The sequence below is a fragment of the Pseudophryne corroboree genome, chromosome 2 (genome assembly GCF_028390025.1).
Source record: "Pseudophryne corroboree isolate aPseCor3 chromosome 2, aPseCor3.hap2, whole genome shotgun sequence".
Taxonomy (NCBI): Eukaryota; Metazoa; Chordata; class Amphibia; order Anura; family Myobatrachidae; genus Pseudophryne; species Pseudophryne corroboree.
The window spans coordinates 712,766,546-712,793,925 of NC_086445.1; the positions used below are offsets into that span (position 1 = coordinate 712,766,546).

General features: G+C 45.4%; 3 pseudogenes; 2 read left to right on the forward strand and 1 right to left on the reverse strand.

Moving 5' to 3' along the window:
* Positions 1-16,119: 16,119 nt before the first annotated feature.
* On the reverse strand, positions 16,120-16,237 carry LOC135052256 (5S ribosomal RNA; annotated as a pseudogene).
* Positions 16,238-17,731: 1,494 nt separating this feature from the next.
* On the forward strand, positions 17,732-17,849 carry LOC135054230 (5S ribosomal RNA; annotated as a pseudogene).
* Positions 17,850-18,003: 154 nt separating this feature from the next.
* LOC135054412 (5S ribosomal RNA) lies at positions 18,004-18,121 on the forward strand (annotated as a pseudogene).
* Positions 18,122-27,380: the final 9,259 nt, after the last annotated feature.

Sequence of the window (27,380 nt, forward strand, 5' to 3'; positions counted from 1 at the left end):
AATACTACACCCTGTATGAGAAGCACAGTAGTGCTTTCCCTGTTTCAACATCCCACCACCCCACCCTCACTGCAAGCTTTCAATGTTGCCCAAAGTTTTCTATGCAGCAACTTGTAAAAAATGAAGGGTTAAACAAGCAAGGACTTATAAGCATTTTAAGTAAATTCTAGTCCACATTTCTTTAAATATCCAAGTAAGATGCATTTAATGGACTTAGTATCCAGCTTTCATGTTTTTTCTTTGGGCATTTGTACATACACATACCTCCCAACATGACCCTCTCCAGGAGGGACAGAATGCTCTGCTCCTGGACTTTCCTTTTAATTTATGATTGCCATCACCTGTGGTGAAATGCCTTTCTTATCCATTAACCTGTTCAACACAGGTGATGGCAATCTTAAATTAAGAGAGATGTCCAGGAGCAGAGCATTCTGTCCCTCCTGGAGAGGGTCATGTTGGGAGGTATGCATACACAATACACCAAAAAACTCTGAGATGTTTGATACTAGGCTTGTCCGACCTCATCTCTATTGGTGTTATGTCTTTTAAGGCAAATGTGGGAATATGATTCCTCAAATAGACTGTTGCACATCCTTTAGTCCGGCTCTGACTGCTGTAGACACTGCTTACTACCAAAAACACTTGCTTAAGATTGCATATTTTAACAAACTACAGGCTTTCCCAACTATGGCTCCACAGCCATGGCCAAAAGTTTTGAGAATGACACAAGTATTGGTTTTTACAAAATTTGCTGCTACAATGTTTTTAGACCTTTTTGTGAGATGTTACTATGGTATACTGAAGTAAAATTACAAGCATGTCATAAGTGTCAAAGGCTTTAACTGACAATTGCATTAAGTTTATGCAACGACTCAATGTTTGCAGTGTTGAGCCTTCTTTTTCAAGACCTCTGCATTTCGCCCTTGCATGCTGTCAATCAACTTCTGGGTCACATACTGACTGATGTAGGGGATATGCTTTGTTGGCGCTGTGTAGGCAGGTGTAGATAAGCCCCTGTAGATCAGCAGCCACCTGGTGAAGAGGTAGCCAACCTCTTCCTTAAAGCAACTACTAGAAGTATAGATTATACCAGGTAGGCGCTCAAAACCACAGAAGTGATATATTAAAATTACAAATTTTATTACAAACAACACAATAATAATACACTAAAACCAATCATAAAAAGATATACCTCATGTGATAAACTGATTAGTATAATTACAAACATACACACTTAAACAGTGTGGAATAATGGGATCCCTGGGGTTATAAATATATGTATTCAGGAAGGTAGAAACAAATATATTTGACACCATTTAAATGTAGCAGGCAAAGACACTCAATGCAGTTCAATCAATCTCAAAACGCCTATGTGGTATAGCTGGCCAATAGCAAGTAGATTTGTTATATGGTATAAACTAGAGATGAGCGGGTTCGGTTCTCCGAGATCCGAACCCCCCCCCCCCCCCCAACCCCCCCCGAACTTCACCTATTTTACATGGTTCCGAGGCAGCTTCGGATCTTACCGCCTTGCTCGGTTAACCCGAACGCGCCCGAACGTCTTCATCCCGCTGTCGGATTCTCTCGAGATTCGTATTCTATATAAAGAGTCATGCGTCGCCGCCATTTTCACTCATGCATTGGAGTTTGAACGGAGAGGACGTGGCTGCGTTCTCTCCCTGAAAAGCTCCGTAATCTGTGCTCAGTGTGCTGCAAATATCTGTGCTCAGTGTGCTGAAAATATCTATGTTCTCTGCATGAAAATGCTCCATATCTGTGCTCAGTGTGCTTTATTGTGGGGACTGTACTACTTATAGTAGTACAGTACAGTAGGCCATTGCTGTATCTTGCAGCTCTGTGTCACTGCACGTATCCATTCCATATCTGTGCTGCATTTTTGTGAGCAGTATATATAGTATTAAAGTGCAGCATTTTGGTGACCCAACAGTATATATAGTTGTGTACAGTAGGCCATTGCTGTATCTTGCAGCTCTGTGTCATTGCAAGTATCCATTCCATATCTGTGCTGCATTTTTGTGAGCAGTATATATAGTATTACAGTGCAGCATTTTGGTGACCCAACAGTATATAGTTGTGTACAGTAGGCCATTACTGTATCTTGCAGCTCTGTGTCACTGCAAGTATCCATTCCATATCTGTGCTGCATTGTTGTGAGCAGTATACATAGTATTACAGTGCAGCATTTTGGTGACCCAACAGTATATAGTTGTGTACAGTAGGCCATTACTGTATCTTGCAGCTCTGTGTCACTGCAAGTATCCATTCCATATCTGTGCTGCATTTTTGTGAGCAGTATAAATAGTATTACAGTGCAGCATTTTGGTGACCCAGCAGTATATAGTTGTGTACAGTAGGCCATTGCTGTATCTTGCAGCTCTGTGTCACTGCAAGTATCCATTCCATATCTGTGCTGCATTTTTGTGAGCAGTATATATAGTATTACAGTGCAGCATTTTAGTGACCCAACAGTATATAGTTGTGTACAGTAGGCCATTACTGTATCTTGCAGCTCTGTGTCACTGCAAGTATCCATTCCATATCTGTGCTGCTTTTTTGTGAGCAGTATATATAGTTTTACAGTGCAGCATTTTGGTGACCCAATAGTATATAGTTGTGTACAGTAGGCCATTGCTGTATCTTGCAGCTCTGTGTCACTGCAAGTATCCATTCCATATCTGTGCAGCATTTTTGTGAGCAGTATATATAGTATTACAGTGCAGCATTTTGGTGACCCAACAGTATATAGTTGTGTACAGTAGGCCATTGCTGTATCTTGCAGCTATGTGTCACTGCAAGTATCCATTCCATATCTGTGCTTCATTTTTGTGAGCAGTATATATAGTATTACAGTGCAGCATTTTGGTGACCCAACAGTATATAGTTGTGTACAGCAGGCCATTGCTGTATCTTGCAGCTCTGTGTCACTGCAAGTATCCATTCCATATCTGTGCTGCATTTTTGTGAGCAGAATATATAGTATTACAGTGCAGCATTTTGGTGACCCAACAGTATATAGTTGTGTACAGTAGGCCATTGCTGTATCTTGCAGCTCTGTGTCACTGCAAGTATCCATTCCATATCTGTGCTGCATTTTTGTGAGCAGTATATATAGTATTACAGTGCAGCATTTTGGTGACCAACAGTATACATATATAGTACAGTACATTAGGCCATTGCTATTGATATATTACTGGCATATAATTCCACACATTAAAAAATGGAGAACAAAAATGTGGAGGGTAAAATAGGGAAAGATCAAGATCCACTTCCACCTCGTGCTGAAGCTGCTGCCACTAGTCATGGCCGAGATGATGAAATGCCATCAACGTCGTCTGCCAAGGCCGATGCCCAATGTCATAGTAGAGAGCATGTAAATTCCAGAAAACAAAAGTTCAGTAAAATGACCCAAAAATCTAAATTAAAAGCGTCTGAGGAGAAGCGTAAACTTGCCAATATGCCATTTACGACACGGAGTGGCAAGGAATGTCTGAGGCCCTGGCCTATGTTCATGGCTAGTGGTTCAGCTTCACATGAGGATGGAAGCACTCATCCTCCCGCTAGAAAACTGAAAAGAGTTAAGATGGCAAAAGCACAGCAAATAACTGTGCGTTCTTCTAAATCACAAATCCCCAAGGAGAGTCCAATTGTGTCGGTTGCGATGCCTGACCTTCCCAACACTGGACGGGAAGAGGTGGTGCCTTCCACCATTTTCACGCCCCCTGCAAGTGCTGGAAGGAGCACCCACAGTCCAGTTCCTGATAGTCAAATTGATGATGTCACTGTTGAAGTATACCAGGTTGAGTATATGGGTGTTGCTGGCGCTGAGGAGGAAATTGACAAGGAAGATACTGATGGAGAGGTGGTTTGTTTAAGTCAGGCACCTGGGGAGACACCTGTTGTCCGTGGGATGAATATGGCCATTGACATGCCTGGTCAAATTACAAAAAAAAATCACCTCTTCGGTGTGGAATTATTTTAACAGAAATGCGGACAACAGGTATCAAGCCATGTGTCGCCTTTGTCAAGCTGTAATAAGTAGTGATGAGCGAGGTTCGGTTTTACTCGGTTCTCAAAACGGCATCTTATTGGCTATCCAAAACACGTGACATCCGTGAGCCAATAAGATGCCGTTTTGAGAACCGAGTAAAACCGAGTAAAACCGAGTAAAACCGAATCCGCTCATCACTAGTAGTAAGTAGGGGTAAGGACGTTAACCACCTAGGAACATCTTCCCTTATACGTCACCTGGAGTGCATTCATCAGAAGTCATTGACAAGTTCAAAAACTTTGGGTGACAGTGGAAGCAGTCCACTGACAACTAAATCCCTTCCTCTTGTACCCAAGCTCCTGCAAACCCAACCACCAACTCCCTCAGTGTCAATTTCCTCCTTAGACAGGAACGCCAATAGTCCTGCAGGCCATGTCACTGGCAAGTCTGACGAGTCCTCTCCTAACTGGGATTCCTCAGATGGATCCTTGAGTGTAATGCCTACTGCTGCTGGCGCTGCTGTTGTTGCTGCTGGGAGTCGATCGTCATCCCTGAGGGGAAGTCGGAAGACCACTTGTACTACTTCCAGTAAGCAATTGACTGTCCAACAGTCCTTTGCGAGGAAGATGAAATATCACAGCAGTCATCCTGCTGCAAAGCGGATTACTCAGGTCTTGGCAGCTGCGTTGGTGTTAAACGTGTGTCCGGTATCCACCGTTAATTCACAGGGAATTAGAGAATTGCTTGAGGTACTGTGTCCCCGGTACCAAATACCATCTAGGTTCCACTTCTCTAGGCAGGCGATACCGAGAATGTACACAGACGTCAGAAAAGGAGTCACCAGTGTCCTAAAAAATGCAGTTGTACCCAATGTACACTTAACACGGACATGTGGACAAGTGGAGCAGGGCAGACTCAGGACTATATGACTGTGACAGCCCACTGGGTAGATATATTGCCTCCCGCAGCAACAACAGTAGCAGCGGCACCAGTAGCAGCATCTCGCAAACGCCAACTCGTTCCTAGGCAGGCTACACTTTGTATCACTGCTTTCCATAAGAGGCACACAGCTGACAGCCTCTTACGGAAACTGAGGAACATCATCGCAGAATGGCTCACCCCAATTGGACTCTCCTGGGGATTTGTGACATCGGACAACGCCACCAATATTGTGCGTGCATTACATGTGGGCAAATTCCAGCATGTCCCATGTTTTGAACATACATTGAATTTGGTGGTGCAGATTTTTTTTTAAAATGACAGGGGCATGCAAGAGATGCTGTCGGTGGCCCGAAGAATTGCGGGCCACTTTCAGCATTCAGCATTCAGCCACCGCGTGCCGAAGACTGGAGCACCAGCAAACACTCATTAACCTGCCCCACCATCATCTGAAGCAAGAGGTGGTAACGATGTGGAATTCAACCCTCTATATGCTTCAGAGGATGGACGAGCAGCAAAAGGCCATTCAAGCCTATACATCTGCCTACGATATAGGCAAAGGAGGGGGAATGCACCTGACTAAAGTGCAGTGGAGAATGATTTCAACGTTGTGCACTTTTTTGCAACCATTTGAACTTGTCACACGTGAAGTCAGTTCAGACACTGCTAGCCTGAGTCAGGTCATTCCCCTCATCAGGCTTTTGCAGAAACAGCTGGAGAGATTGAAAGAGGAGTTAAAATGCAGCGATTCCGCTAGGCATGTGGGACTTGTGGATGGAGCCCTTAATTCGCTTAACCAGGATTCACGGGTGGTCAATCTGTTGAAATCAGAGCACTACATTTTGGCCACCGTGCTCGAAGTTTAAATCCTACGTTGTATATCTCTTTCCGTCAGACAAAAGTCTGCACATGTTCAAAGACCTGCGGGTGACACACTTGTCAAGTCAAGCGGAACGTGACCCGTCAACAGCTCCTCCTTTACATTCTCCAGCAACTTTCTGGAATACATTAACGCCAACACTAACAACCTGATATTCACGACTGAGTATAGTAAGACGTTACTTAACTTTCTAGACATCACCGTTTTTATAGAAGGAACCACCATTAACACTAAAACTTTTCAAAAAAGCGTGGATGTTAACAGTTACATCCTCACCACCAGTGGACACCATCCTAATTGGTTACGGAGTATTCCTTCGGGCCAATTTAAATGAATCAGGAGAAACTGCACAAAAATAGAAGACTATCAGCCCCAGGCCAACGAAATGAAAACCCAGTTTCTTAGTAAAGGTTATAAGGAAGACACATTAGACAAAGACCCAAAGGAAGTCGAGAAACTAGAAAGAGGGACGCTCCTGACATATAAAAACAATAAAAAAGAACAGACGAAAGACTGGAAAGTAGCATTTCAAACTCAGTACAACAATAAGAATTGAAAACTGGAAAAAATCATTCAAAATCATTGGCACATCCTCTTACAAGACGAAACTCTAGGAGACATATTACCAGCCAAACCAAAGGTGATATACAGGAAGGCACCCAACCTTAAATCCAAAATAACACACAGCCACCTACACAAGAGAGAGACATTACAGACCACCTTATCAGGAAATTTTCTCAGCAAAGGTTTCTTCCATTGCAACTCTTGCCAATATTGTAAAATTAATCATGTTTCCACCAAAGGTACTGCAAGCTTCCAATCAAATGTCACACAGAAGACATTCGACATCCAGGAACATATATCATGTCAATCTAAGGGTGTCATTTATTTGATCGAGTGCCCTTGTCATCTGCAATATATAGGGAGGACAACAAGACCCCTAAAAACAAGAACCTCAGAACACATAAGGAACATAAAGAAAGGCCTAGAAACACACAGTCTCTCAAACCACTTCAGAGAAAAACATAGACAGAACCCAGAAGGGATGAAAGTGATAGGCATAAAAATGGTGAAACAAAATTGGAGAGGGGGGATTTCCTCAGGACAATAAACAAAGAAGAGCTAAAATGGATGTTTACACTAAAGACTCTAAAACCTCATGGGTTAAACTTAGACAATGAGGTAAGAACAATAATTACAGGCAAATGACAATATTTCAAACGCAGAATGGACGTTAGTCTGCATACAGTACACACATTGATCGAAACTCCTACATGTAGGAGTCTTTAAATCAATAACCCCTACAGTAACGATCATAGGAATTTAACCCCAACACGAAAGTAATCGATTGTATGTGCATATTGATCAACATAGCTTTGATATGCGAAATAGACAGATCATATTATCTACGGAATATACACGCATCCATTATTTTTCTATATATATATATTTTTTTCTACTTTATTTTTCATTATTTATTTTTAATTTATTTATTATTTATTATTTTTTATTTATTATTATTTTTTATTTCCATTCTATATCTATTCTATTCTATTTTATTTTATTTTATTTATTGCATTCCATTCCGTGTCAATTTAATATCAATTTAATATTAATTGCACCATGATGTGTAATCGATAACATTGCATATTAATTCCATATGTAACATTATTAGTATATTTTCTCATATATAATCATGAACATAAAAGATTAACAGATTAGAACTGATTTAACCTATTGCTTCATTTTAATTTATTCATTTCCTTTCCCTCTCTATATATTTCTCTTCCATCCACCATCATTACTCCGCAAAAATACCATCTGATTAACCGGATCCTCCCCCTCCCCTTATTCCCAATATGAAACAATTATCCCAAGCCACTCCCGCTGAATGTGGGCATAAAAAGCCCACACCAAAGATGGCGGAAAAGGACTCCCTGACGAAGGCCAACACTGGCCTATACGCATTGGAGCAAAACGAACATTACCACTTTTCTACATCAGTTTACTTACTGACCATTTAACTAACAGAGCGCTAGAATAAGAGACCAGAAGGACCAGAAGGACGGAGGACGGAGAAGGTGACGAGAGATAGACGGGACCCGGAGTCACCCGAGACTGGTCACGCAGATAGACCAACCCGGAAGTGCGGGAGAACGCCGGGCCGTGACCGACACGGAGAAAACCGCTCGCGGAGGGACAAGGAGACGGAGCAGCAGCTAACAGGTAAGGGACTCTGTAGGAGAGGAGAAGGCGCGGCGGACAGCACTAACTGTGCTAGAAGCAGCCCCTACCTCTCTCTCCAAGATTCACGACTGTTCCCCTTCTGTCCAGGGCACCGTGTTGCGCTCATTAGAGCGACATCAGGGTGACCCAGGGCGTAGAGGGGCACAGCCTGTCCGGAGTCCTCACTACCTTAGCACTCACCATACCCTGACCCCGTATCGCCAGCGGCAACCTAGGGGTACCCCACATATTTTTCTTGGTCCTTTTTTATTTTTACCGGATCCAAAGACATTTAACTACTTCACCTGAAGCTCTGGACATTCATTTTGCACATATTACTAATTCACTCAGAGGTGGGACGCCACCATTCTGAAGTGATCAGCATTATAGAAAATTCTACCTTTATAACAAGGAACTCCATCGCTGTTTTTGACAGCAGAGGAATATCTTTATACCCACTACCCTATCCACCCTCTCCCCTTCTCCCCCCCCCCTTTTTTTCTTTTTATTCCATTCCTAGCATTTATATTCATTATAGAATAAAAACAGAGTTTCTTCACTTTAACACTGTTTATTGCATTTCTTTCAGTATCAGTATCGTGTCATTCATTGTGTTAAGAACATCAAATTGCATATTGTTTTAGGAATCAAACCATTATATACCTCTTTTACAGACACCATAGATACCAGGGCGCACCTGTGAAAACCCATTATCATTATTGTCTACGTGAAGTATTTTTTGGAGGTGCTTCATCCACAGGTTGCAGCCCACACAAAGTATCCAGACACACGAGCGCCATTCACCCCCTTTTGTACAAAAGTCTGCACATGTTCAAAGACCTGCGGGTGACACACTTGTCAAGTCAAGCGGAACGTGACCTGTCAACATCTCCTCCTTCACATTCTCCAGCAACTGGTGCTGCGAGGAAAAGGCTAAGAATTCCGAGCCCACCCGCTGGCGGTGATGCAGGGCAGTCTGGAGCGAGTGCTGACATCTGGTCCGGAGTAGCTGTTTTCTGTAAGAAGAGATTCCGAGCAGCATAGGCAGGAGAGTAGAGTGGTGAGTGGAGGAATAAGCCATTGTTTTCTTGTGGTATAGAAGTGCAGAACATGACAACTGTTTCGGTGCAAAAACCTAAACAAGTATGTACAGTGTTGTCATTAAGAATTAAGCTTTTGCACTAAAACTGTTGTGCTCTCCACGGCGGTGATTCAGACCTGATCGTAGATGTGCTAATATTACCACATCTATGATCAGTTTCCCTGACATGCGGGGGGACGCCCAGCACAGGGCTAGTCCAACCCGCATGAATGGCCCTACCCCGCCGCGCAATTATAAAAGCATCACACAGCGTTGCTGCCCGGATCGCAGCGGCTCACCACTGCCCGGGTCACAGCGGCAGTGTGTGATGTCATGCAGCCGCCATGGCCCGCCCCTCCAACAGTCCAGACACGTCTGCATTGCCTGGACCACACCACCTAAACAGCGGCCAAATGCCGCCGGCCTGCCCCCTCCCACCCAGCGACCGCCTCTGCCTGTCAATCAGGCACAGGCAATCGCAGGGCTAAGACAGCCGTCAGCTCTCTGGCAGGCGCTGGCATACTGCGGGTCTGGCGCATGCACAGTTCAGTCCCGATCGCTGCTGTGCGAAAACGCACAGCAGCGATCAGGTCTGAATTAGGCCCCATATACCGTGTCCAGAGCCGGATTAAGCTAGGGAACGATAAGGGCTGCCGTCCTGGTGCCCCCACACATCAGGGGCCCCCACATGCTGCTTCAGAGGAGTCTTTCCCCAGCAGCTCAGCTGTTAATTAACAGCGGCCACCGAGAAGCTCCTCCATCCACAGTCTTGCGATCCCACAAGACAGTGTGTGCTCTGGCGGCGCTGTCCCTTGTTGGATTGGGGACAGTGCCGCCAGAACAGGGGGTTAGCGCCGGTGTCATGGTGTAGCGGCGGTGTCCGGGGGAACAGCACTACATGGTCGAGCATATCTAAATAAAACTACAGCTCCCAGCAGCCCTTGCTGTCGGAAGCAAGGGATGCTGAGAGCTTTAGTTTTATTTAGAGATCCTCCATTGTAGTGCGGTGTCGCTGGGCACTGGGTGCTGTGTCTCTGCAGCCAGGCAAGTAAGTGTGTGTATGTAAGTGTGTGTGTGTGTGTGTGTGTGTGTGTGTGTGTGTGTGGGGGGGGGGGGGGTGCTACTACTTTTCCCTAACGACGGGGCCAGTCCCCGAAATGGCGCGGGACCGCATTAAAGACTTTTTATTCAGTTCTACAGTCTGCAAGAGTGCCGCTGTTTTTCCTCCTGCTATAGCTATCTATCTATCTATATAGATACAGTATATATATATATATATATATATATATATATATAAATAAAAGAGATGAGCGGGTTCGGTTCTCAGAGAACCGAACCCTACCAGACTTTGCCTTCCGAGTTCGGTTCCGAGCCCGGTTCGGGTTTTCCCACCTGACTCGGAAACCCAAACGCGGCAAAACATCATCATCCCGCTGTCGGATTCTCACGGAATTTGGATTCCATATAAGGAGCCGTGCGTCGTGCCCATTTTCACTCCAGTCTAGGAGAGTGTATTGAGAGGACGGGATCGGTATGAAATACCTCCAATCAAAATCCCGACGTTCAAAATCCCGACACCAATTGACCGATGGTCAAAATACAGACAAGGTCAAAACACCGACATGGACAACATACCGACATTTAAAATACCGACAAGGTCAAAATACCGACATGTAAAATGCCGACAGGTCAAAATACCGACACACATTTTCTTGTTGTTTTTGTGTGTCTGTCGACAGAAGTCACCATGGACACCATATAAAGTGTACCGCTGCGCTCGCCATGCTTCAGGCACGGTGCCTCGCTACGCTCGGCACACTATTATATTCCCCCTCCAGGTCCACTGGGATGGTAAGGTATGAACAAGTCGGTTTCAATGAAAAAAATCATGAAAAACTCATGTTGGTATTTTGACCTGTCGGCATTTTACATGTTGGTGTTTTGACCTTGTCTGTATTTTAAATGTCGGTATTTTGTCCATGTCGGGATTTTTACCTTGTCGGGATTTTGACAATCGGTCAATTGGTGTCGGGATTTTGATTGGAGGTAAACTGACTGCATCCCGAGAGGACGGGTCCTCAGTGTTCAGTGTCTGTGTGGGGGCGAGAAAGTGGGGTGGCGAGTCTTGTACTGTGTTGTGCTGCTCAGTCCAGTCCAGTGTAGTCAGTGTATTGTGCTTCATCAGTCCAGCCAGTCACAGTAGTGGTGTCCTCTCCTGCGAGTGTAGCTATATAAAGTGGTGCTGTGTTGTGCTGTCCAGTCCAGTGTAGTCAGTGTATTGTGCTGCATCAGTCCAACCAGTCACAGTTTTGGTGTTCTCTGCTGCCACATATCCAGTGTAGCTGTATAAAGTGTTGTTGTGTTGTGCTGCATCAGACCAGTGGTAGTGTCCTGTCTAATCAGTCATTCCAGTGACGATATACGCTGCTGCTATATGTCCACTGCTGCCGTATAATAATTATAACACAACCACAAGTCCCTTACTATGTTGTTGTGTTGTGCTGCATCAGACCAGTGGTAGTGTCCTGTTCATCAGTCATTCCAGTGACGATATACGCTGCTGCTATATGTCCACTGCTGCCGTATAATAATTATAACAACAACCACAAGTCCGTTACAGTGTTGTTGTGTTGTGCTGCATCAGACCAGTGGTAGTGTCCTGTCTCATCAGTCATTCCTGTGCCGCATATTGTCTCATATAACTCCCAAAAAATAATGGAGAACAAATATTTGGAGGATAAAATATGGAAAGATCAAGAAGAACCACTTCCTCCTAGTGCTGAAGCTGCTGCCACTAACCATGACATAGACGATGAAATGCCATCAACGTCGTCTGCCAAGGCCGATGCCCAATGTGATAGTAGAGAGCATGTAAAATCCAAAAAGCCAAAGTTCAGTAAAAAGAACCAAAAAAAGAAATTGAAATGGTCTGAGGAGAAACGTAAACTTGCCAATATGCCATTTACGACACGGAGTGGCAAGGACCTGGCCTATGTACATGGATAGTGGTTCAGCTTCACATGACGATGGAAGCCCTCATCCTCCAGCTAAAAAAAATTAAAAGTGTTAAGCTGGAAAGAGCACAAAAAAGAACTGTGCATTCTGAGATGGTATCACAAATCCCCAAGGAGAGTCCAAGTGTGTCGGCGGTTGCGATGACTGACCTTCCCAACACTGGACGGGAAGAGGTGGCTCCTACCACAATTTGCATGCCCCCTGCAAGTGCTGGAAGGAGCACCCACAGTCCAGTTCCTCATATTCAAATTGAAGATGTCACTGTTGAAGTACACCAGGATGAAGATATGGGTGTTGCTGGCGCTGAGGAGGAAGTTGACGATGAGGATTCTGATGGTGATGTGGTTTGTTTAAGTCAGGCACCGGGGGAGACACCTGTTGTCCTTGGGACAAAGAAGCCCATTGTGATGCCTGGGCAAACTACCAAAAAAGCCACCTCTTCTGTGTGGAATTATTTATCCACAAATCCGGACAACAGGTGTCAAACCATCTGTTGCCTCTGTCAATCTGTAATAAGTAGGGGTAAGGATGTTAACCACCTCAGAACATCCTCCCTTATACGCCACCTGCTGCGCATTCATCAGAAGTCAATGTCAAGTTGTGAAACTTTGGGTTAGAGCGTAAGCAATCCACTGACACCTAAATCCCTTCTTCCTCCTGTACCCAAGCTCCTGCAAGCCACACCACCAACTACCTCAATGTCAACTTCCTCCTCAGTCAGGAACGTCCATAGTCCTGCAGGCCATGTCACTGTCAAGACTGAGGAGTCCTCTCCTAACCGGGATTCCTCTGGAGGATACTTGAGTGATACACCTGCTGTTGCTACCGCTGCTGTTGTCGCTGCTGGGAGTTGATCGTCATCCCAGAGGGAAAGTCGGAAGACCACTTGTACTACTTCCAGTAAGCAATTGACTATCCAACAGTCCTTTGTGAGGAAGATGAAATATGACAGCAGTCATCCTGTTGCAAAGCAGATAACTGAGGCCTTGGCAGCTGTGTTGGTGTTAGAGGTGCATCCGGTATCCACCATTAGTTCATCCCATCTATGTTCCACTTCTCTAGGCATGCGATACCGAGAATGTACACAGACGTCAGAAAAAGAGTCACCAGTATCCTACAAAATGCGGTTGTTTCCAGATTCCACTTAACCACAGACATGTGGACAATTGGAACAGGGCAGACTAAGGACTATATGACTGTAACAGCCCACTGGGTAGATGTATAGCCTCCCGCAGCAACAACAGCAGCGGCACCAGTAACAGCATCTCAAAACGCCAACTCATTCCTAGGCAGGCTACACTATGTATCACCGCTTTCCTTAGGAGGCACACAGCTGACAACCTCTTACGGAAACTAAGGAACATCATCGCAGAATGGCTTACCCCATTTGAACTCTCCTGTGGATTTGTGATATCGGACAATGCCACCAATATTGTACGTGCATTACATCTGGGCAAATTCCAGCATGTCCCAGGTTTTGCACATACAATTTGGTGGTGCAGAATTTTTTGAAAAATGACAGGAGTGTGCAGGAGAAAAATTGTGGGCCACTTTTGCCATTCTGCCACCGCGTGCCGAAGACTGGAGCACCAGCAAACACTCCTGAACCTGCCCTGCCATCAACTGAAGCAAGAGGTGGTGACGAGGTGGAATTCAACACTCTATATGCTTCAGAGGATGGAGGAGCAGCAAAAGGCCATTCAAGCCTATACATCCACCTACGATATAGGCAAAGGAGGGGTAATGCACCTGACCCAAGTGCAGTGGAGAATGATTTCTGTCTTGTGCAAGGTTCTCCAACCCTTCGAACTTGCCACACGTGAAGTCAGTTCAGACACTGCCAGCTTGAGTCAGGTCATTCCCCTCATCAGGCTTTTGCAGAAGCAGCTGGAGAAATTGAAGGAGGAGCTAAGATGGAGCGATTCCGCAAAGTATGTAGTACTTGTGGATGGAGCCCTTCATTCGCTTTGCCAGGATTCAAGGGTGGTCAATCTGTTGAAATCAGAGCACTACATTTTGGCCACCGTTCTCGATACTACAGATAGAGCCACAGTTATCTTGGCTTCTTTGCTGCGCCTAAGCACACCATGGTTTATTAACATAAACCCTTCATTTGTTGTTCTCAGTTGCAATACAATACAGAGAACAATGCTGCAGGGGATTAAGTTATTACAGCAGGGGAATAAGTCTGACTGCCCTGGCTCAGTTAATCCTATTAAAGGCCAAAATAAACATGGCTCCATCTGTAGGTTTAAAGCCTACGTTGTATCTCTCTTTCCAGCAGACACAAGTGTGCAGAGGTGCAAAGACCTGCTGGTTAGTAAATTGTAAACTCAAGAGGAACGTGACCCATCAACAGCTCCTCATTCAATTTCTCCCGCCACTGGTGCTGTAAGGAAAAGGATAAGATTTCCTAGCCTACCCGCTGGCAGTGATGTAGGGCAGTCAGTAGCGAAAGCTGACATCTGGTCCGGACTGAAGGACCAGCCAACGATTACTGATATTGCATTTGATTCTGTCACCATTGAAAGAATGGTGTAGGATTATATGAGTGACAGCATCCAAGTAGGCATGTCAGACAGTCCGTATGTATACTGGCTGGAAAAAGAGGTAAATTGTATGCCCTTGCACAAACTGGCTTTATTTTACCTAAGTTGCCCCCCCCCTCCAGTATGTACTCCGAAAGAGTGTTTAGTGCAGCCGGTCACCTTGTCAGAGATAGGCGTACGAGGTTACTTCCACAAAATGTGGAGAAGATGATGTTCATCAAAATGAATTATAAATTCCTCCGGGAAGACCTTTACCAGCAATTGCCTCCAGAAAGTACACAGGAACCTGTGATGGTGGATTCCAGTGGGGACGAATTAATACTCTGTGAGGAGGAGGATGTACACAGTGAAAGGGGTGAGGAATTGGAGGATGAGGATGAGCGCAACATCTTGCCTCTGTAGAACTAGTTTGTGCAAGGAAAGCTTGATTGCTTCTTTTTTGGTGGGGGCCCAAACAAACCAGCCATTTCAGCCACAGTTGTGTGGCAGACCCTGTTGCTGAAATGATTGGTTTGTTAAAGTGTGCATGTCCTGTTTATACAATAGATAGGTGGGTGGGAGGGCCCAAGGACAATTCCATCTTGCACCTCTTTTTCTTCTTTGCATCATGTGTTGTTTGGGGACTAGTTTTTGTAAGTGCCCTCCTGTCTGTAACAGCAGTGCCACTTCTAGATGGGCCAGGTGTTTGTGCCGCACACTTGTCTAGCTTAGCTTGGCCATCCAGCTTCCTCATTGCACCTCTTTTTCTTCTTTGCATCATGTGCTGTTTGGGGCCTATTTTTTAAATCTGCCATCCTGTCTGCCACTGCAGTGCCACTCCTAGATGGAGAAATGTATTTAGTATGGAACCGCACTAGTCTGACAATCTAAACGAGGTATAAGAATGACATCAAAGATGAAAACCAATATACATGCAGTTGACAAGTGAATCTTAAACTGCTAATGATTGGCGGTGCTCCCAGGAATTTTGTAGATTAGACTACAATTGGAGAGGAGAGAAAAGACAAAAAACCCTTGTTTGGGAGCACTCATTTGTAATAATTGATATGATATATATGAAAAGAAAATGATGAAATGAAATAAAACTTAACCTTTAATTGTTTCTTGAATAAAAAGAATAAATGAAAAATAATTTTGAGACTCGTGTCTGATGTTTGGAAAACAAAACTTGTTTAACCTTTTTAGCAAATGAGGTACAAGATAATTGAGAAAGGTGAACATATCAGAAAAGATGTGTTAATGGATACCATATGGTTCTATTGAAATAAAGGTATCCAGAAGAATCACTGTACATGCCTTGGAATGTAGGTTTGAATGGTAGCGTGATATGGTAACAATGTTAGGCTAGAGATTTGGGTAACAAAAGAAGATAGAGGAAAGATCAACTGAATGTGATGGAAGTTTTCCTTTAGGAGAAAAGGGCCCACTGCACCTGGTATTCTCAGGAGGTTTCCCTTCCTAATACTGACCAGGCCATGCCTGCTTAGCTTCAGAGATCGGAAAAGATCGGGCATATTCAGGGTAGTATGGCTGTGGGCCATTGTTTGAGGTAGAAGAGAGAAAAAAGGAGAGGGAGAGGGGAAATCCACTCCTAATATCTGTACTGTACATAAATCAGAACCATTAATAGTCCGAGAAGGTTTTTCCAGAAACAGGAGTATGAAAAGAGTTTGATGAGGTTTTTCCTCAAATACTCAAATACTGGCCACAGGAGAGCAGCAGAGAGAGGCTCTCGTGACCAAGCCTAATCATGTGAAACGTACGTCGAGAGAACGTCTACAGTGACGTCATCGCGGCAATGCCCAGTCCGGAAGCGGGCGGCCGCGCTCACCACTGTAAAATTAATGTAAATAAAGAGAAAATATAGTGAAAGAATAGAAAATATAGAAATAACATTGAAATCAAATGCTACCATAAACACACTTATATAGCGAAATCAAGGTTAAATACCTTAATCTAGTAAATGAACCTTTGGGGCATAGGCGGGGAAATAGTACAGTGGAAATAATTTGTTGTCCTGTTAGGACAATACTGTACAGGTTATGTCTGCAGATATAGTATAGTTGCTGTAGAAATAAACAATGTTCTAAGAGAGAGGAGAATACAGTAGAACCATGGTGGTCTGGTGTTTGTTACCACTGCCACTGGGTATGCGGTCAATACTTGACAAAATAATAAACATAAACACAAATTAAACCCTAGTGGTCTATTGATAATTACCACAACACTGGTGGTCTGGTGTCAGTTACCGCAGCCACAAGGTGTGCGGTCAATGCTTGACAGAAGATAAATTTCCATTAAGCCCTGGTGGTCTAGTGTCGGTTGCCGCAGCACAATTGAAACCCTGGTAGTCTAGTGTGATTTACCGCAGCCGCAAGGTATGCGGCCAATGCTGTCCTGGTCTCCTCTTCCGAAGTCCCGCTACAGTGGTGAGCGCGGCCGCCCGCTTCCGGACTGGGCGTTGCCACGATGACGTTACTGTGGACGTTCTCTCGACGTACGTTTCACCTGATTAGACTTGGTCACGAAAAACTATATTTTCTCTTTATTTACATTTATTTTGTCTCCTATAAAAGGACACCATAAGGCTTTATGTATTATCTGTGAGCCAGCCTTGAGCTCCAAACTAGCATATGATCATTCATCTGGTTTAATTTTAGGGGACGAGCAATTATAGTGTCAATTGTCATTTAACCATCCATGAGCCAGCCTTGAGCTCTTAATTTATCTATCAATTGATATCTCTTTATTTAAGGAGTAGATTTGTATATGCAGTACATAATCCTTCCATTATTCTCATGTGAGCCTATTATCTGCAATATTCCACCAACAACATTCTACCTCTATCAATATATTTAGTGTCTCCCTAAATAGATTTAAACCCTTTTCTATTTCCTCAGACATTCTTAATCATCCTGATACACCCTTGTCTGGAAATACCATTTCAGACTATTTATAGCCTTGTTTGAGTGCGAAGTACAGAAAACAGAGAGTGTGTATCTTTCCATTTCATTCATATTTCCTCTATATCGGCCCACGGCCATACTACTCTGAATACGCCCGATCCTGTCCGATCTCGGAAGCTAAGCAGGCATGGCCTGGTCAGTACTAGGAAGGAGAACCTCCTGAGAATACCAGGTGCAGTGGGCCTTTTAAGGAAAAACCTCATCAAACTCTTTTCATACTCCTGCTTCTGGAAAAACCTTCTCGGACTATTCATGGTTCTGATTTATGTACAGTACAGATATTAGGAGTGGATTTCCCCTCTCCCTCTCCTTTTTTCTCTCTTCTACCTCAAACAATGGCCCACGGCCATACTACCCTGATTACGCCCGATCTTGTCCGATCTCGGAAGCTAAGCAGGTATGGCCTGGTCAGTATTAGGAAGGGAAACCTCCTGAGAATACCAGGTGCAGTGGGCCCTTTTCTCCTAAAGGAAAACTTCCATCACATTCAGTTGATCTTTCCTCTATCTTCTTTTGTTACCCAAAATACTTAACATTGTTACCATATCACGCTACCATTCAAACCTACATTCCAAGGCATGTACAGTGATTCTTCTGGATACCTTTATTTCAATAGTACCATATGGTATCCATTAACCCATCTTTTCTGATATTTTCACCTTTCTCAATTATCTTCTACCTCATTTGCTAAAAAGGTTAAACAAGTTTTGTTTTCCAAACATCAGACACGAGTCGCAAAATTATTTTTCATTTATTCTTTTTATTCAAGAAACAATTAAAGGTTAAGTTTTATTTCATTTCATCATTTTCTTTTCATATATATCATATCAATTATTACAAATGAGTGCTCCCAAACAAGGGTTTTTTGTCTTTTCTCTCCTCTCCAATTCCACTCCTAGATGGGCCAGGTGTTTGTGCCGCACACTTGTGTCGCTTAGCTTAGTCATAGAGCTACCTCATTGCACCTCTTTTTCTTCTTTGCATCATGTGCTGTTTGGGCCCTATTTTTTAAATCTGCCATCCTGTCTGCAACTGCAGTGCCACTCCTAGATGGGCCAGGTGTTTGTGCCTCACACTTGTGTGACTTAGCTTGGACATCCAGCTACCTAATTGTGCCTCTTTTTCTTCTTTGCATCATGTGCTGTTTGGGGACTAGTTTTTTTAAGTGCCATCCTGTCTGTAACTGCAGTGCCACTCCTAGATGGGCCAGGTGTTTGTGCCGCACACTTGTGTCGCTTAGCTTGGCCATCTACCTAATAGCGCCTCTATTTCTTCTTTGCATCATGTGCTGTTTGGGCACACTTTGTGCCGCACACTTGTCACTTAGCTTAGTCATACAGCCACCTCAGTAGTGATGAGCACCGGAAATTTTTCGGGTTTTGTGTTTTGGTTTTGGGTTCGGTTCCGCGGCCGTGTTTTGGGTTCGAACGCGTTTTGGCAAAACCTCCCCGAATTTTTTTTGTCGGATTCGGGTGTGTTTTGGATTCGGGTGTTTTTTTCAAAAAACACTAAAAAACAGCTTAAATCATAGAATTTGGGGGTAATTTTGATCCCATAGTATTATTAACCTCAATAAGCATAATTTCCACTAATTTTCAGTCTATTCTGAACACCTCACACCTCACAATATTATTTTTAGTCCTAAAATTTGCACCGAGGTCGCAGGATGACTAAGCTCAGCGACCCAAGTGGCCGACACAAACACCTGGCCCATCTAGGAGTGGCACTGCAGTGTCACGCAGGATGGCCCTTCAAAAAACTACTCCCCAAACAGCACATGATGCAAAGAAGAAAAAAAAGAGGTGCAATGAGGTAGCTGTGTGACTAAGATAAGCGACCCTAGTGGCCGACACAAACACCTGGCCCATCTAGGAGTGGCACTGCAGTGTCACGCAGGATGGCCCTTCCAAAAAACACCCCCCAAACAGCACATGACGCAAAGAAAAAAAGAGGCGCAATGAGGTAGCTGTGTGACTAAGATAAGCGACCCAAGTGGCCGACACAAACACCTGGCCCATCTAGGAGTGGCACTGTAGTGTCACGCAGGATGGCCCTTCCAAAAAACACCCCCCAAACAGCACATGACGCAAAGAAAAAAAGAGGCGCAATGAGGTAGCTGTGTGACTAAGATAAGCGACCCAAGTGGCCGACACAAACACCTGGCCCATCTAGGAGTGGCACTGCAGTGTCACGCAGGATGGCCCTTCCAAAAAACACCCCCCAAACAGCACATGACGCAAAGAAAAAAAGAGGCGCAATGAGGTAGCTGTGTGACTAAGATAAGCGACCCAAGTGGCCGACACAAACACCTGGCCCAGGCATCTAGGAGTAGCACTGCAGTGTCACGCAGGATGGCCCTTCCAAAAACTACTCCCCAAACAGCACATGACGCAAAGAAAAATGAAAGAAAAAAGAGGTGCAAGATGGAATTGTCCTTGGGCCCTCACACCCACCCTTATGTTGTATAAACAGGACATGCACACTTTAACCAACCCATCATTTCAGTGACAGGGTCTGCCACACGACTGTGACTGAAATGACGGGTTGGTTTGGACCCCCACCAAAAAAGATGCAATTAATCTCTCCTTGCACAAACTGGCTCTACAGAGGCAAGATGTCCACCTCATCATCATCCTCCGATATATCACCGTGTACATCCCCCTCCTCACAGATTATCAATTCGTCCCCACTGGAATCCACCATCTCAGCTCCCTGTGTACTTTGTGGAGGCAATTGCTGCTGGTCAATGTCTCCACGGAGGAATTGATTCTAATTCATTTTAATGAACATCATCTTCTCCACATTTTCTGGATGTAACCTCGTACGCCGATTGCTGACAAGGTGAGCGGCGGCACTAAACACTCTTTCGAAGTACACACTTGTGGGAGGGCAACTTAGGTAGAATAAAGCCAGTTTGTGCAAGGGCCTCCAAATTGCCTCTTTTTCCTGCCAGTATAAGTACGGACTGTCTGACGTGCCTACTTGGATGCGGTCACTCATATAATCCTCCACCATTCTTTCAATGGGGAGAGAATCATAAGCAGTGACAGTAGACGACATGTCCGTAATCGTTGTCAGGTCCTTCAGTCCGGACCAGATGTCAGCATCAGCAGTCGCTCCAGACTGCCCTTCATCACCGCCAGCGGGTGGGCTCGGAATTCTGAGCCTTTTCCTCGCACCCCCAGTTGCGGGAGAATGTGAAGGAGGAGATGTTGACAGGTCGCGTTCCGCTTGACTTGACAATTTTGTCACCAGCAGTTCTTTGAACCCCAGCAGACTTGTGTCTGCCGGAAAGAGAGATCCAAGGTAGGTTTTAAATCTAGGATCGAGCACGGTGGCCAAAATGTAGTGCTCTGATTTCAACAGATTGACCACCCGTGAATCCTTGTTAAGCGAATTAAGGGCTCCATCCACAAGTCCCACATGCCTAGCGGAATCGCTCTGTGTTAGCTCCTCCTTCAATGTCTCCAGCTTCTTCTGCAAAAGCCTGATGAGGGGAATGACCTGACTCAGGCTGGCAGTGTCTGAACTGACTTCACGTGTGGCAAGTTCAAAAGGTTGCAGAACCTTGCACAACGTTGAAATCATTCTCCACTGCGCTTGAGACAGGTGCATTCCACCTCCTATATCGTGCTCAGTTGTATAGGCTTGAATGGCCTTTTGCTGCTCCTCCAACCTCTGAAGCATATAGAGGGTTGAATTCCACCTCGTTACCACTTCTTGCTTCAGATGATGGCAGGGCAGGTTCAGTCGTTTTTGGTGTTGCTCCAGTCTTCTGTACGTGGTGCCTGTACGCCGAAAGTGTCCCGCAATTCTTCTGGCCACCGACAGCATCTCTTGCACGCCCCTGTCGTTTTTTAAATAATTCTGCACCACCAAATTCAAGGTATGTGCAAAACATGGGACGTGCTGGAATTTGCCCAGATTTAATGCACACACAATATTGCTGGCATTGTCCGATGCCACAAATCCACAGGAGCGTCCAATTGGGGTAAGCCATTCTGCAATGATCTTCCTCAGTTGCCGTAAGAGGTTTTTAGCTGTGTGCGTATTCTGGAAAGCGGTGATACAAAGCGTAGCCTGCCTAGGAAAGAGTTGGCGTTTGCGAGATGCTGCTACTGGTGCCGCCGTTGCTGTTCTTGCGGCGGGAGTCCATACATCTACCCAGTGGGCTGTCACAGTCATATAGTCCTGAGCCTGCCCTGCTCCACTTGTCCACATGTCCGTGGTTAAGTGGACATTGGGTACAACTGCATTTTTTAGGACACTGGTGAGTCTTTTTCTGAGGTCTGTGTACATTTTCGGTATCGCCTGCCTAGAGAAATGGAACCTAGATGGTATTTGGTACCGGGGACACAGTACCTCCAACAAGTCTCTAGTTGGCTCTGCAGTAATGATGGATACCGGAACCACGTTTCTCACCGCCCAGGATGCCAAGGCCTCAGTTATCCGCTTTGCAGCAGGATGACTGCTGTGATATTTCATCTTCCTCGCAAAGGACTGTTGGACAGTCAATTGCTTGGTGGAAGTAGTAAAAGTGGTCTTACGAGTACGACTTCCCCTCTGGGATGACCATCGACTCCCAGCAGCAACAACAGCAGCGCCAGCAGCAGTAGGCGTTACACGCAAGGATGCATCGGAGGAATCCCAGGCAAGAGAGGACTCGTCAGAATTGCCAGTGACATGGCCTGCAGGACTATTGGCATTCCTGGGGAAGGAGGGAATTGACACTGAGGGAGTTGGTGGGGTGGTTTGCGTGAGCTTGGTTACAGCTTGACAAAGGCAACACACGGCTTGACAAATGTTGTCCGCATTTCTGTTGAAATACTTCCACACCGAAGAGCTGATTTTTTTGGTATTTTCACCAGGCATGTCAATGGCCCTATTCCTCCCACGGACAACAGGTGTCTCCCCGGGTGCCTGATTTAAACAAACCACCTCACCATCAGAATCCTCCTGGTCAATTTCCTCCCCAGCGCCAGCAACACCCATATCCTCCTCATCCTGGTGTACTTCAACAGTGACATCTTCAATCTGACTATCAGGAACTGGACTGCGGGTGCTCCTTCCAGCACTTGCAGGGGGCGTGCAAATGGTGGAAGGCGCATGCTCTTCACGTCCAGTGTTGGGAAGGTCAGGCATCGCAAACGACACAATTGGACTCTCCTTGTGGATTTGTGATTTCGAAGAACGCACAGTTCTTTGCTGTGCTTTTGCCAGCTTGAGTCTTTTCATTTTTCTAGCGAGAGGCTGAGTGCTTCCATCCTCATGTGAAGCTGAACCACTAGCCATGAACATAGGCCAGGGCCTCAGCCGTTCCTTGCCACTCCGTGTGGTAAATGGCATATTGGCAAGTTTACGCTTCTCCTCCGACAATTTTATTTTAGATTTTTGAGTCCTTTTTTTACTGATATTTGGTGTTTTGGATTTTACATGCTCTGTACTATGACATTGGGCATCGGCCTTGGCAGACGACGTTGATGGCATTTCATCGTCTCGGCCATGACTAGTGGCAGCAGCTTCAGCACGAGGTGGAAGTCGATCTTGATCTTTCCCTATTTTTGGAACCTCAACATTTTTGTTCTCCATATTTTAATAGGCACAACTAAAAGGCACCTCAGGTAAACAATGGAGATGGATGGATACTAGTATACTTATGGATGGACGAGCGACTGCCGACACAGAGGTAGCTACAGCCGTGGACTACCGTACTGCATCTGCTGCTGATATAGACTGGATGATAATGATATAAAAATATATATATATCACTACTGCAGCCGGACAGGTATATATTATATAATGACGGACCTGCTGGACACTGTCAGCACTGCAGACTCCTAAAGTAAGCTACTAGTATCAAGAAGATAGAAAAAAAAAAAAACACCACAGGTAGGTGGTATACAATTATGGATGGACGAGCGACTGCCGACACAGAGGTAGCTACAGCCGTGGACTACCGTACTGCGTCTGCTGCTAATATAGACTGGATGATAATGATATAAAAATATATATATATATCACTACTGCAGCCGGACAGGTATATATTATATAATGACAGACCTGCTGGACACTGTCAGCACTGCAGACTCCTAAAGTAAGCTACTAGTATCAAGAAGATAGAAAAAAAAAACACCACAGGTAGGTGGTATACAATTATGGATGGACGAGCGACTGCCGACACAGAGGTAGCTACAGCCGTGGACTACCGTACTGCGTCTGCTGCTAATATAGACTGGATGATAATGATATAAAAAATATATATATATCACTACTGCAGCCGGACAGGTATATATTATATAATGACGGACCTGCTCGACACTGTCAGCACTGCAGACTCCTAAAGTTAACTACTAGTATGAAGAAGATAGAAAAAAACACCACAGGTAGGTATACAATTATGGACGAGCGACTGCCGACACAGAGGTAGCTACAGCCGTGGACTACCGTACTGCGTCTGCTGCTAGTATAGACTGGATGATAATGATATAAAAAATATATATATATCACTACTGCAGGACAGGTATATATTATATAATGACGGACCTGCTGGACACTGTCAGCAGAATGCGTTTATAGAATAAAAACACCACACGACGAGTGTTTAACTTTTTCAGGCAGACAATCACAATATACTGGTGGTCACTGGTCACTGGTCAGTTACACTGGCAGTGGCACTCTGGCAGCAAAAGTGTGCACTGTTAAATATATGTACTCCTGCTATAACTGCTCCCCAGTCTCCCCCACAATTAAGCTGTGTGAGCAGTGAGCACTCAGCACAGTCAGATATACATAGATGATGCAGCCAGGGCCGGTGCAAGCTTTCGGGTCACCCTAGGCAAAATTTAGCCTACTCCCCACCCCCACCCCCCCACACGCAGGTGGCATCTTATAAGTATATGCCTTAAATTTAATAATTTATGTGAGCATATTCAATTGGGTGTGCAAATTTTGCGGTAAAAATTACCACTGCTATTGCAACTTTTTTTTTATTGCCAAAGGTATGCAAACCCCTGATACCTGTGGTATCCAATTGATAAATAAAAACTTGTGGTAATATTTACTGCAAAAATCCATGATGGGAATTTTATTATTTTAAATCAGCCTGCACTCCCCCAACCCCCAAATAAATAAATAAATAAACATTGCCTCCCTCTCCTTGCTGTCCCAGCTCCGTTTGATCCAATAATCAGACGCAGCACTGCCGGACCTGGAGAGGAGCGATGCTGTATCCACCGGGGAGAGGACAAACAGGGCAAGACAGTTGAGATAGAGAGGAGGAATAGTGGGAGATGGGAGAGAGAGAGGAAAAATAGATGGAGACAGGAAAAAGAGGAGGAATAGGGGGAGAAAGGAAAGAGCGGATGGGGGAAAGAGATGAGGAAAGGGAAAGAGGAGGAATAGGGGGAAATGGGAAAGAGAGGAGGAATAGAGGGAGAAGAGAAAGAGAGCAGGATGGGGGAAATAAGAAAGAGGAGGAATAGGTGGAAAAGGAAAAGAGGAGGAGGATGGGGAAATAGGAAATAGAGGAGGAATAGGGGGACAAGCGAAGGAGAGGAGGATGGGGGAAATAGGAAAGAGAGGAGGAATAGGGGGAAATTGGAAAGAGGAGGAATAGGGGGAAACGGGAAAGAGGAGGAATAGAGGGAGACAGTAAAGAGGAGGAATAGGGGGAGACGGTAAAGAGGAGGAATACAGGGAGACAGTAAAGAGGAGGAATAGGGGGAGACTGGAATGAGGAATAATAGGGGGAGACGGGAAAGAGAGGAGGATGGGGGAAATAGGAAAGAGAGGAGGAATAGAGGGAAATGGGAAAGAGTGGGAATGGGGGAGACGGGAAAGAGGAGGAATAGGGAGGAGACGGGAGAGAGAGGAGGAATAGGGGAGAGACGGGAGACATTGGAGGAATAGGGGGGAGACGGGAGAGAGAGGAGGAATAGGGAGGAGACGGGAGAGAGAGGAAGAATAGGGGAGAGATGGGAGAGAGAGGAAGAATAGGGGAGAGATGGGAGAGAGAGGAAGAATAGGGGAGAGATGGGAGAGAGAGGAAGAATAGGCGAGATACGGGAGAGAGAGGAAGAATAGGGGAGAGAGGAAGAATAGGGGGAAATAGGAAAGAGATGAGGAATAGGGGGAAACGGGAGAGAAGAACAAGGAGGAGATGGCAGAAAGAGATACCCAGTCAGTCATACCCAGGAGAAGGCAGGAAGGTATTTACCTGGTTGTAGTGTATTTCTGTGATAGTGTAATGCACAGATAATGAAGTTATGAAAGGTACTTATAGTACAGAGATGAGTCCCTAGGTAGCAGATGCTTTCTGGGATCCAAAACTTTCCTCCCTGCAGCCGCAGACCCGTCACTGCTGTGTGGAATGTCCACAAATTTGTGGAGCATCGATGGCTGTCACTGATGCAGTCGTGCTGGCCTCGGCAGACATGTTCCAATGGACATTCTGATCAGTTATAGGGGGTATCCGATAGTTGGACTGATGGTACGTCGATACTGCAATTTGCGTTGCAGGTGGGTCTTGCAGTAAGAAGCCATAGGTTGTGTCATTGGCATAACGTTGCAGTATATGTATGTGCACAGTATATATCATATGTATTGGGGGGGGGGGATACAGGAGGTTAGCCGCTACTGCTGTTTGTGTCTGTATATCTTTCTAGAGATATATATATATATATATATATATCTGGATAGATAAACAGACAAACACAGGAGTAGCAGCTAACCTCCTGTACCCCCCCCCCCTCCTTTTCCCGTCCATAGCAGTGGCCAGAAACCCTCCACATTACACAGGAGTGGCTGCAAACCTACCTTCTCCTTCATAGTAGCGGAGGTGTCCAGTGAATCCCCCTTGTCCCACCACACATGGACATGGGCAGCAGCGGCAGGCACCCCCTCTCTCCACAGCTGCAGCAGCCGGCAATTCCCCCAGCCACAAGCCTGTCTGCATGGCTGCCTCAATAGCAGTAGCAGCGGCGGTGGCCAACACATTCCCCGCACCTGACTATACACATGAGCGCCCGGCGCCGGCACGCTCCTCCCTCCCCACCATACACATTCATTGGCATCTTTCGCCTACCCCATCCTGCAAGAAAAACAGCAGCCGGCATTTTCTCCTTACTCTCCCGCCCCACAGCACACACTTTAGTACGCAGTCATCAGTAACTCCACCCCCCGCGCGTCCCGGATCAGTAGTTGGCCTCTCCCCCCTCCAGAGGAGAGCAGCGGTAGTTGGGCAACCACTCGCCGCCGCCACCTCTCCCTCCTCTCTCCATCTCACTCCGCAATAGCAGCCATCGGTAAACCTCATACCCACCGCAACACTCCCCACAAGCAGGAATCTAGTGACAGCGGTGGGTGTGGATCGTTAGACCCCCCGCCGCTGCTGTCTAGAGCAATATGTGAATGAAAGATTCGTTTTTAAGTCTGACAGATGTAGCGGCGCCCTCCAGTGGCCGGCGCCCATAGGCAGCTGCCTAAAGCTGCCTAATGGTGGCGCCGGCCCTGGATGCAGCACACTGAGGCTGAGCACAGATATGGTATACTGTGTCACTGTGTATCGTTTTTTTTCAGGCAGAGAACGGATTATATTAAATAATAATAAAACTGCACTGGTGGTCACTGGTCAGTCACTAGTAAACTCTGCACTCTCTGAGTACTCCTAAGCTCCAGTAAATCAAGTGTCTCACTCTCACTATCTATTTCTATTCTA